Here is a 13279-nt window from a genome sequence, read left to right as displayed (position 1 = left end):
TTAGTCAATTGTGTAGCTTTCTGTTTAGCAAACAAAAAACGTGAAAGCTATGATTTTCTAGATTTACTTACATTCAGATTTGTATATTTATTAAAGTTCATTTCTTACGTCCTACCAAAAATTAGCAATGAATAAAACTAGTTTCATACACACGTAACAGGTCCGGCATGGCCAGGTGTGTTAAGGCGTTTGACACGTAATCTAAGGGTCACAGGTTCGAATTCCAGTCGCACCAAAAATGCTCGCCCTTTCAACCGTGGAGGCGTTATAATGTAATGGGCAATTCCACTATTCGTTGGTAAAAGATTAGCCCCATAATTGGCGGTGGGTGGCGATGACTAGTTGCCTTCCCTCTAGTCTTACACTACTAAATTAAGGACGGCTAGCACAGATAACTCTCGTGCAAATTTGCGCGAAATTCAAAACAAACCACATATAACTAAAAACATGTTAAAAACATGTTAAAAACTAAAATTCTGAAGTTACACACTTCGTTTTACAAATATATTATTTTCGTTTTTTAGTAATATGTTTGAGCTTCTCGAAAACACGTCAGAAGATCACTTATCCGAAGTTTAAAATTCTGGGTTCTGTCCTCGCGACAGAAACAGGAAACAAACAGCGTTTATGTCTAATGGTAATCTGATTAGAAACTGTGGTTTTGAAGCTCAGTTTACCGTTTTATCTTATGTTTAAAAACAACAACAAACGTTACAACGACAAATTGGATTGCGCTGACCAATCTCATGTGAAGGTTTCGTGTTGGACAAACATGTCATTAACTTTGAAAGCCGTTATACAAACACTTTATAACTATTTTTTATTCTACGAAATCGTGATTATATGAGGGTAACAAAGAGTCGTTACCACGTCTTGAGATTCGAGTTTTGTGTTTTTCACAGTTTTTCTTTCATTTATCACAAATTTGTAATTTATTAATATCAAATTTGTTTAGAACCAGTTTCTTACTTATTCCAATTGTTTGTTTTAATTATTATTTCAGGTATTATTATTTATAACAAAATACGTCGGTTAATCTGCCACTATTTAAGATGTAGGCTTAGCTGTCCCTAATATAGAACTGCTGACTGGAAAAGAAAAGCAGTTCATTTGTAACGTCAGCTGCCTGCATGGCTTAATTAGTTTAACTAATATAGTTATAGCATTCCCTGGAGGCTTTAACCGTATTGTGCTCCATTCTTAGGCCTTCAAATGCATAGCTCGCCTCCAACGTCACGTCAGGACCTAACTTCTACATGTTTCACGGCTACGTTATACACGTCAACAAACTAAACATCCAACACTTTCAGTGCTGTTATTCATTGTGTTTAAGTTCCAGATCGCGCCTGGTTATCCTGGTGGAACAACACTGTGTCACTTATTTATTTCATTTTACTTCGTTAATTTATTTTCGCGATTATTTTCTGTTATATTCAAGACAAAAGATTGTACACAATAGAATCTGACTGAAAGTTATGGTGGACGAGAGAAACAGAATGTTGTGTTAGACGAGAGAAACCGAAAGCTATGGTAGACAAGAGAAACAGAAAGTTATAATAGACAGGTCAGGCCACATGTGGTGTGGTCCTGCCATGGATCTTTTTAGATTCATCAACCCTACTCAAGTTTTTATAAGGTACTTCTATGTAATGTATTCAGAACACATGTTGCAAAAAATAACTTACAGACGGCACCATAAATTAAAATACACATACAATTTCCACAGTTTGTACTGACACTGTTCTTTGAGAAACGACCTAACATGCCGAAGTGATTTGGGCATTCGACTCGCAATCTGAGGGTCGTGGGTTCGAAATCTCGTCACACTAAACATATTCGTCCTTTCAGCCGTATGGGCGTTATAATGTTATGGTCAATCCCACTATTCGTTGATAAATATTAGTCCAAGAGTTGACTGTGGATGGTGATGACTAGCTGCCTCCCTTCTTGTCTTATATTGGGGATGGTCAGTGCAAATAGTTCACATGTGGCTTTGTGCGAAATTCAAAACAAACAAAGAAGCGTGATAGAAAACACAAGACACCAGTTTATCGAATTTGAGAAGGAATACTCAACTAACAGAGCATTTCCAGCTGTTTTGAGCGTGAAAGAAAGACAAGAAGGACACTTTTAGACACGTAAAGTTCTGTAAAGTGCTTTACATATGCTGACGACAATTCTGTATGTGAACGATAGCAAAAGAAAAAAAATGTTTGTTGAATTTCGCTCAAAGCGATTCGAGTGTATTCACTGATAGCTGACCCTAAGTTATCAGTGATAGACTGGAGGAAAGGCGTGTGTGTTTTCTTAGAGCAAAGCCACATCAGGCTATCTGCTGAGCCCACCGATGGGAATCGAACCCCTGATTTTAGCGTTGTAAATCCGGAGACTTACCGCTGTACTTTCCAGGAGGAAAGGTTAACACGTCTCGTCCTCAATTCTTTAACTAACTTCCCAATGACACAACGGAAAGTCTGCGAATTTACTAGATTTAGGCTAATTTCATAGTGTTCACATTTTGCCTATTAAATACTAAAAAGTTTTTTTTATTTTCCATTTTCTTATTTTCATCTTTCGAAGCTCTACTCAAATAAGTGGTTGAGTCTAACAACGCAAAATGCATATTTTTTCTTTTTGTTCATTGACCTTAAGATTTTGGCCAGCAGTGTATGTATCTCCATCTCAAGTGGGTCTTAAGGTAATAAACCTTGTTATTTTGGTTAGGCTATATTAATGTTAGTTTGTTGTTGACAGTGAAACCGACTAACATAGTTGTTTCATCAACTGCTCTATGATTAATTCTGAAATAATTAGTGTTGAAGTAACCTTGAAGAACAGTATATGAAGCTATAATAATTAGGATATACTTCCTAAATAAGGCTAAAATTCACTCATTTAAACATTCTAGTGGCGACATCTATCTACCTTACTTAATCATGGTCCTTTGTGTTCAAGGAATTCATTAGAACAGATAACCAGAACGATATTCTACATCCAACCGAACTTCAAAATATTTATACATCCAACAACGCTTGAAATAATGAGAACAATGACAAATGTGAATACTCGTTTCTAAATGAGTATTGTATGTAGCCTAATAATGCATAATAATAATAATGTATTCACGAAGAGAAACTGAAATACAATTTGTTCTCTTACTGTCCAAGATTCTGCTTCTTAGCCCTAAAATACCGTTACTTTGAACTTATAATGTAGCTTATTTAAAACAACTCGCACACATGTATATGGGAAGAAATGAGCACACAAAATATAGTTCGGTATACTCGTGACGTCATTATTTTACTTAAAAAATATAGGTCGAATAACAATCAAAATATAGGTTTGGTTCTATTTCTTAAAAAAAGTTACTCCAAAGCCTCAATTTAACGAAACCCCAAACACTCAAAACAAGAGTCGAGGTCCGGTATGGCCAGGTGGTTAAGACAGTTGACTTGTATTCCGAGGGCCGCAGGATGGAATCCTCGTCTCACCAAACATGCTCGCTCTTTCAGCCGTGGGGGCGTTATGATGTTACGGCCAATTCCACTATTCGTTGGTAAAAGAGTAGCTCAAGAGTTGGCGGTGGGGGGGTGATGACTAGCTGCCTTCTCTCTAGCCTTACATAATTAAATTAGGGACGGATAGCTCTCGTGTAGTTTGTGCGAAATTAAAATCAAACCAAACAAGAATCGAATATACATCTGCCGCATTTTTGGCGAGAATCGAGTTTACATCTCGTCTTTCTGAAATGTAATGTTCTCTAAAAATAGGCTATCAGCGCTATCCATACTTCGGAAAAACGGATCCCGGATTTAAGTAATCTTTGATCCACTGGCGGATGTACCCTAGTGTACAGCTTCAGTAATCAATTCATGAAGACGGACAGACGTGAGCTCCTGTGCATTAGTTTAGAGAGGGGATATTATTTTAACTTATTCATAGGGAGCTGCTCTCATTACTGACTTACAGAATGGAATAACGAAGATTGCGTGATGTGTTTAACGCAATAAGTTTTTACAGTTAACTTTACAGTGACTGGTGTAACAAGCGTGTTTAATGGTATAATATATTATGAACGTAATTAATTTCTCTTCTTTCGTTGTCTGAGGGTGTACGACTTATTTTCTTTTTTTCAGAAGCTTTCCCGTGGCCTTAGTGACTACTGTGTTCGGACGTGTGATTCCGAAGATTCATGGTTCACGTCTTACTACCGCAAAAAAAAACAAAAACGCGCTCTGCTCTTTGTAGTAGCTGTGTTATAACTATAATGGAAATATCACAACATTTGGTCAGACAAAACGAACCCCATAGGTGGCGGTGCGTGCTACTTTCTGGCTGTCCATCCTGTAGTCTTTCAGAGGGCTACAATCATATAGCCCTTGTTTTACTGAAATATCTAATAAATTGCTGTTATTTATTCGATAGCTTCTTTGCTTGTTTTTGGATTTCGCGCAAAGCTACACGAGGGCTATCTGCGCTAGCCGTCTCTAATTTAGCAGTGTAAGACTAGAGGGAAGACAGCTAGTAAACCCACCACCTGCCAGCTCTTGTGCTACACCTTTTGCCAACTGTAACATTATAACGCCCACACGGCTAAAAGGGCGAGCATTTTTGGTGTGACGGGAATTCGAACCCACGGCCCTCGGATTACGAGTCGAGCGTCACTTGGCCATGCCGGGCCTTATGCGGCAGTTTAAACAGCATTTTGTTACGTATTTTTCATAAAGAAACGCTTCCAAACCGTTATAGCAATAACAGTGAAATACTCTCGAAACCAGGGCAGGAATTAAGATAGAAATAATTTAATTCTTGGGTTTCAAACTGAGGTAATTTTAAAGGTTATAATCCTGCGAAAACTAACAGGCGTCAGCTGACATAGAATCTTGATTTCCTTTATCGTGTTATCTGTTACAAAGAAATAACATTTTTAGTGCGAAATGTCACGCATGTATATAAATAAGCGATACAATCTTATCTCAGTAGACCTACGTTGTGCTTTTGATATGAAACCTTTTTTTGTTCAAGTGGGAGTGGCACATATAAGGGACTAATACAGTTAGTAGAGAAGTTACATTATTCTACTTACGCACATATTATTGATTTAACGATGACACCCACAGTTTTTTCTATCTCTTTCTCCAGTAAATTTTCTATTGAATTTTTTATATCAACGTTCTTAGTAATTGCCGTTAAGAGTCGAAGAGAGTTTATATTGAGATAAAGCTCTAAGAGTCAGGTGGTTTTGAAAATGAATAGAGCTTATGACGTGCAAAAACAGACAAAGAGGAGAGCTGTTTCACATTTTGCTATTTTTTTTACTTTGTCTTGGTTCTAAGCCATTCGGAGGAAACTTTTACTCTGTTGTTTGTCAAACTTCTTTCTCATAATGGGAACAGATGAGCAAAAGTTAGCAATTATATATTAAACTGATTCTTTATTTTGTTTTAAAAACAAATTATTCGTACGTCTTTCTAGCGTATTTGTGTGTGTTTGTGTAATATTTTTGAGCCAGGTATTGTAATGTTTCGTGTAAGTTCAAAAAGGCAAAAGAGTTACGTTCCAAAAAAATGTAACAACAATAAACACGTGAACTTATTAATTATTCAAGGCCCTGAATGGCAAAGTGGTTAAGGCACTCGATTCGTTATCTGAGAGTCACGGGTTCGAATCCCCCCGCGCACCAAATATGCCTGCCCTTTCAATAGTGGGAGTGTTATAATGTGACGGTCAATCCCACTATACGTTAGTAAAGGAGTAGCCCAAGAATTGGTGGTGATAACTCGCTGCATTTCATCTCGTCTTACACTACAAAATTAGCACAGTTAACCCTCCTGTAGCTTAGCGCAAATTTCAAAAACAAACAAATTAATATAAGATATCTTGTCGCCACCTATTGTAAAAATATTATACCAACATTTTCAAAATCTCATACAAAAATAAATGATGAACATGTAAGATCCGTAAAACGCAAATAAGTTTGTTTACTCATGAAGCTATAAGTGAACTTGTACATAATAAGAACTTATTACAAGAACTTGTACAAACTTAATAAGAAAGAAATTATCTCGAGAATTTTTCTTCGTCATACAAAAACAGGACGAAAAATAAGATAATATATAACAGCCTTGGTTATATGTGAGGAGGATACGCCGAATAACGTAATAGATGGCGCATGGTGCACTCTGTAATATCCGGGTTAGAATTTCACATAAATTCATACTCTGATTATTTATTTCTCCAAGATCAGACATTGTATCCGTTTTATAGACCAATACATATACTCTATGTATTGTTTTACTGAATTGTACATCTTTGAACGGACATAAAACGTCCTATTTTTTATGGAGTGGTTATTTATTGTTTATAACAGAGTAAAAACACCATGTTCGTCTATATCTGGTAAGGTTACTTATGGCGTATTTCAGAGTAAAAACATTTTAAACTCGCCTTTCTAGCTTGTTACTATTTTCTGTGTATTGTTACGTGAAAGCCCTATATATTCGTCTGTCTCTCGTATGGTTATTCAATGAGTATTATTGGAAAGGTAATGTTTTTTTAATTTGCATTTGAAAAAATAAAAGGTTCATATTTAAAGAAACCCAAATTTAGAAACATTACAAGAGACATGAGCACTAAAATTATTTCAACAAAATAAAAACATCGAAAATCGTTTAAAAATATACAAAATCCTTGGAAAACAGATAACACAGCCATAGAAAATCAATCTAATTATACCTTAAGCCTAACAGAATTAATACCCGCGTATCTGACGTTGCTCAACTTGTTCCTTACATAGCCTGACGCACAGAAGTAATACCAAAAACGAATGAAAGGATATTCTTTATGGTACAATTACATTCCGCTAGGAGATAATAAACATCGCCTACATCCACCATAAACTAAGCCTAAATCTACTTAATCCTTTAGTCCACGTAAACCAATTGGAGAAGCAGTTATGGTAATCTTTTAAATACATTATACGATCCACTCTCACTAAAATATTCAAGTACTAAGACAATTCGAAACATTAAGACTGAAGTAAAAATGAATTTAAATTATAAGTGAAAAACAAAAAAGACCTTCCTTTAGTTCTGACTTATTATAATCAAACTATACTTTTCCTGATGGTTCGTGAGCCAGTAGAGTAAAAGTTAAACCGTTTTCCTACGAATTACTGATAAACGAAAGCAGAAAACACAGTTTAGGGTTCATTATTTTAAAATTTAAAAGACCAGTTCATGATATTGGTACACATTCTAAGATGTACGACACACACACACACATGATTTACGTTTCATAAAACTCTTCTTTTTGGCGATTTTCTATATGTAATAGTTTTTCTTCTCTTTTTCAGTTAATAATTATCGGCAGCTAGAAAAACAACAACATTGAAATTTACATGAAGAACTAACTGGATACATGTATACAAATGGAAAATACGGAATAATTACACCAGAAGAACCACTGTCATATGGATAACTAACTGGATACATGTATACAAATGAAAAATACAGAATTATTACATCACAAGAACCACTGTCATATGGACAACTGACTGGATACATGTGTACAAATGGAAATGTAAGTGCAATACAGAAAAAGTAGGTACAGGTTGTTTATTCACATGTATTTACTGTCAAACAAATTTAATTGTTTGTTATGTATGTACAGTTTGTTGATATACAAGTCTCTACCGAAACGCTAACCTTACTGCTGTTGTTATATACGTATATGTTGTATATGCGTGTTTAGTGAGACACCAACTTTTATGATGTTGTTGTATATGTACAGGGTCTTTACATACGTCTCTTTACTTGGACCTTAACCTCACTGGGTCTTTCATGTTTGTATAGGTTGTTCATGTAAATATCTTTACTGGGGCCTCAACCTTACGGGTGTTACGACGTTTTTTGGTCTTTGTTAATGTGAAAAACAGCATTGAAATGCTGTGTTATTCATGTTGTTTTGAACTAATTAAAGGATTGTTTTATATATATTCAAGATAAAGTATTAAATTTATATGCCAAGAATTGTCATTAGGTGCTGTTGTCAAACAGTCATCTTTAGAGCATCGGTTGAATCACCCAGAAGTCGAAGGTGAGTGCAGTGGTATAATATCCTTCCCTGTAATGTAACGTCCTGGTAGTTAAAGCGCTCGACTCATAATCCGATAGTCACGGGTTCGAACCCCCGTTACACCAAACATGGTCGCCCTTTCAGCCGTCGGGAGTTATAATGTAACAGTCAATTCCACTATTCGTTGGTAAAAGACTAGCCCAAGAGTTAGCGGTGGGTGGTGATGACTAGCTTCCTTCCCTCTAATCTTACACTGTTAAATTAGGGACGGCTCGCGCAGATAGCCCTCGTGTAGCTTTACTAAAGATTCAAAACAACCAATCCTTTAGTGTATCACCTGAAACATAAGAACGGTTATGTGGAAATATGTGGAGTTTTAGTCACGTGATTTGTGTGGAAAGAAGTGTTAAACTTCTTTACGAGCTAACAAATATTTTTCAAATGATTTGATGTGTAATTTATTGGGTACAAAGTTAAACTGGCCCTAAGTTAAAGGGATTGCTGAGCCTACCCTTTCTCACTGAAATATGTCATATTCTGCTGACTAATAGGAAAGTCTTTATCTCATTAACAAGTTGAAGTACTTATGGCTTGTTCTGATGCGAACAACGGACGCTATTCGTGCAACGCTCGTGCTAATTCATCAGTTTTCCAAAAGAATGAATCTCAGATAACTCAGGCGTTAAAAGTAACGGGTAATAAATGTGTATTATTCGAGTGACGTTAACATTAATGCCGTATTATTACTACCTAGTATTCTATACACATATATATGCAACAAAACATAAAACATACACATTTGTACGTGATAGTTTGATCAGTTAGGTTTAGTTCTGACCAAACGAAAGTGTGTGTTAATGTACGTGGTGTAACAGAATTGAGACTTCTTAACGTATCACAAATAACCTGAGGTTATGCTTCGTCTCAGCATCACAAGTCTGTTTTTCAGTGGTAAGCATAAGAGACGTACTAGTAAAATAGTTGATTTCAAAGTCAGTTTTATAAATGCCAAACATAAGAAAGTTTTGTGTCGTTGTTTCTCAGCTTTGTATTGAGTAATAATGATTCCTGTGATACAGTAGAGTAAGAGAATAGTTTTTACATTCCTGTGATACAGTAGGGTAAGAGAATAGTTTTTACATTCCTGTGATACAGTAGAGTAAGAGAATAGTTTTTACATTCCTGTGATACAGTAGAGTAAGAGAATAGTTTTTACATTCCTGTGATACAGTAGAGTAAGAGAATAGTTTTTACATTCCTGTGATACAGTAGAGTAAGAGAATAGTTTTTACATTCCTGTGATACAGTAGAGTAAGAGAATAGTTTTTTACAGTCGTTAAACGTCGAAAACTAACGCGGTATCCTTGCGGACTCACCCGCTAAAAATGGGGTTTCGATACCCGTGGTGGGCAGGGCACAAATAGCCCTTTGTGTAGCTAGGTTTGTACCTAATTCCAAACAGTCAACTCAATAAGGTAATGGATGCCACGTGTGAGGTACGCCACACTCAATAGATGGAGATTTTAAATTATTCCAAACCTCAAGACTTTATTTGTTATTTCCATGTTTTAATTTATCTCTCAAATATATCAGTTTCATAAACAGGATCTAAACAAACGAACTGAATGTCCTATAAAAGTTTGTTTTCATTTTTCAAGTCAAACATTTATTTTCCCGCTATAATTGAGTAACATAATTCCCAAAGGAACCAATAACAATCCTAAACAAAAATTGACACTTTCAGTCAGTTTTTCATGATAACAATGCCCCCTTGCTTTAAAAAATGGTAATCTAAATACAAAAAATGCACAACCTAATGGTCTAACCCGTTTTATACAATTTTTATACTATAAATATATACTATAAACACGAAGCATAAAGACATTTCTAAAGGTAATATTATAAAGACATCTCTAAAGGTAATATCATAAAGACATTTCTAAAGGTAATATCATAAAGACATCTCTAAAGGTAATATCATAAAGACATTTCTAAAGGTAATATCATAAAGACATCTCTAAAGGTAATATCATAAAGACATTGGAATGTGTAATAAAGACATTTCATTGGAATGTATCATAAAAAACACATAATAATGACACAACACAAATACATGTCGCACTGAATGCCATAAAATGTTGTAAAACATATCTCAAAAACATGTAAATATCATAAACATGACATAAATAAGTGTTGACAAGGAAGAAAAGAATACTTCCAGCTTGGTAAGTTGATCTGGTAGGTGAATCCCTCCTTTAGGTGTTTCCATCTATTTATACTTGAAATTCACGTTTCAATATTTCCTCATTATTAACCCTATTTCTTACATGATGGCGTTTGTTTGTTTTAGAATTTCGCGCAAAGCTACTCGAGGGCTATCTGCGCTATCCGTTCCTAATTTTGCAGTGCAAGACTATAGGGAGGGCAGCTGGTCTTCACCACCCACCACCAACTCTTGGGCTACTCTTTTACCACCGAATAGTGGGATTGACCGTCACATTATAATGCCCCCACGGCTGAAAGGGCGAGCATGTTCAGTGCGATGGGGATTCGAACCCGCGACCCTCGGATTACGAGTCAAACGCCTTAACCCACCTGGCCATCCCAGGCCTGCATTATGGCGTTATTTATTTATTGTATCTTCCATTCACAAACTCTAAGAAAGAACCACGTGTGTTTCTCTACATTGAACCAGCAGTGTTAATACCAGACGGTTATGAACGTCAATCTTCATTTTCACTTTGTTTTATCTTGTTTAAGGAATACTTGTGTTTAAAAACAGACACATGTTGTTTTTACTTAAAGAATAATGAAGGTCAAAAGTGTGTATGTATCGTAGTTTTGCTCTCTTTTCATTGCCCGCTCAAAACAATGAAATTCGAGGACTGACAAACCAAGAGTACAACTGTGAAAAGTGTGATTAGCTTCTAAAGGTTGCCCACAACTCCAAACTAATTGTTTATTGATTAAAAACGCAGCACTGACTACTTAGTGAAATGGTTGGAACTTGTTTTACGATTCAATATTTGCATACAAATAAGTAAACCGTAGAAAGTAAAAAAACATTTTTCGTCACGTTTACATTAACTCTGTCACGAATCACGGGAAAATTTACAACAGATATGTTAAAATGTATTTTGAACAAGCGTTTTGATAATTTATTTAAATTCATCATCAACGACTCTCATTTATCCAGAGTCAAGACATGCTTCACCAAGGCGGTTGTTGAGTTTTGTCTTGTTTATTTACATTTTCAGTGAGACGAGTTAGATCGTTCAAAACCGACCGTCTGTCAAAAGCAATTCATTTTCTTTCAAAATATAATCAGAAGCTGTTTTCTTTCTTAAAAAGTCTCGCTAACAAGTCCAAAAGAAACTTGAATAATATTATATTGGTGAAGAGCTATATACACAGTGTCCTCTTTTCGCTCCTTCCTAGCGCCCCCAGTGGCACAGCGTTTTAGAAAATAATATTTTAAAATTTCCTGAAAGTAGACAGAGCAATATTTACTGCAATAAACACGACCACAAAATGTGTCTTATGTTTGAGCCTTCTTTTTATTTTTATTTTTCAAATAACAAATTATTCGAAACTACATTGGTTATTAAATCTTTATGGGTTTATGTTTAAGATATTAGGTTTCCATAAACTGTTTCTAGAAAGTTCCTAAACAGATTAACAAGAAACTATTTTACATTTTGTCGAGAGTCGTGTTTACAAGTATAACTACTCCCTAGTGGCATAGCGGTATGCCTGTGGACTAACACCACTAGAAACCGGGTTTCGATACCCATGGCGGGCAGGGCACATATAACTCTTTGTGTAGCGTTGTGCTTAGTTCCAAATAATCAAATCAATTCTTCCTGGCGGCAAGACTCATTATTTATAACGATAAAAGTCGTGTTTCCTACCACTGGTCAAAACATCACATCTGTTCTAAAATAAGATTCCTTACGGGAAAGCTTTACATTCAAAACAGATAACCACGTGTTTTATTTTCGACATGTCTGGTATTTCAGGATTTCCCTGTTGGAAGACAAGATTAATTTACTGAAAAAAAAAATCCGTCAGTTATGAATTGATCGTAATATCATCCACATCAGGGTCATGTTTCGGTTACGAAAGATAATTCCATACTGACGAAGGACTATTACTTGTCCCCTGGTGGGATAGTGAAAAATTTACGAACTTACAACGCTTAAAGTTGGGAATTTATTCCCCAAGGTGAACAAAGCAGACAGCATAATATAGCCTTGCTCTAAACCAACCAGAAAACAAACCTCATAGCAATATAGACGTTAATTAAGAAAGAGCCCCCCTCCATTACACATACACACCCATCACAATCTCATCTGACATTTTCACACAACACAGAAGTAAACACGTAAAAGACGTAGCAGTAGTTTGTTTATTTAATACATAAAATCAGTGGAATACCAGCATTTCTAAACATATAAAATTAGGCTTAATATAAGTACCAAAATTTCTGAATTAAGTTTAACGTAAAGTTAAGCGTCATATTCATTCTTCTACAGGTCATTTGTGAGTTATTTTTTTCTCTGATCTTACGAAACGCAGAAGAGACTTACAGCCGTTCCATGTCCTTGTCTATAATAATCCTATTGTAAGTTACAATCGGTATACATACAAAATTTGAGGATGGAAATCAATGTGTGTATCTGTTTGCAGTGATCAGGATGCTAGAAGTTTGGAGTTCACGTCCTGTTGCTGCTAAAATGAAAACAAAAAAGCACCATACGTTTTGGGTTCGTTTTTATGCTACAAATGTAAAGGTTAAATCCTGATGCTTAGTTTTAACGTATAGGTCAAAATCTTAAACGTAGTTTGAATACAGAGGTCAAATCCTATGTTTGACCTGAGTAATCAATAGTTCAAATGTAATGACGATTGTCCCACGTTTCAGAAAACAAGGTTTTCAAGGGTGTTTGAATAGGCAGCGAACAAAACTATAACGTTTCATCATTAGATGCATACCATTTGTATACCATCTGGAGATTTCTCTTTCAAAGATGTCTTTTATTTCAGAAACGCATCAAACCAGCTCAAGTACAATGTGCTAATGGCCACCTTTAATGTTATGAGCACCTAATGTTAACATAAACTTGTGAAAGCGTTGTACATTTGTGATAACTTATTTCGCCACCCTTTGAAGCCGTCTCCAAGCTTTATGACCCAAGAGTTG

The 13279-nt window shown here is 35.6% G+C and overlaps 1 long non-coding RNA gene across 3 annotated transcripts in view; it reads left to right on the top strand.

Annotated features, from left to right (window-relative positions):
- LOC143250300 (uncharacterized) overlaps positions 1 to 13279 on the top strand; it is a 136081-nt gene that overhangs the window by 95141 nt on the left and 27661 nt on the right. Inside the window, exon 1 of one of the 3 annotated variants that reach the window (XR_013028132.1) lies at positions 7889 to 8097. The exons of the other annotated variants lie outside the window; for them this stretch is intronic. This is a non-coding gene — a long non-coding RNA (uncharacterized LOC143250300). Of the gene's footprint in view, positions 1 to 7888; positions 8098 to 13279 lie in introns of those variants that run through there. 3 annotated transcript variants of the gene reach the window in all.

Source organism: Tachypleus tridentatus, chromosome 5 (assembly GCF_004210375.1).
Source record: "Tachypleus tridentatus isolate NWPU-2018 chromosome 5, ASM421037v1, whole genome shotgun sequence".
Classification (NCBI taxonomy): Eukaryota; Metazoa; Arthropoda; class Merostomata; order Xiphosura; family Limulidae; genus Tachypleus; species Tachypleus tridentatus.
This window is presented reverse-complemented; position numbering and strand designations above follow the sequence as displayed.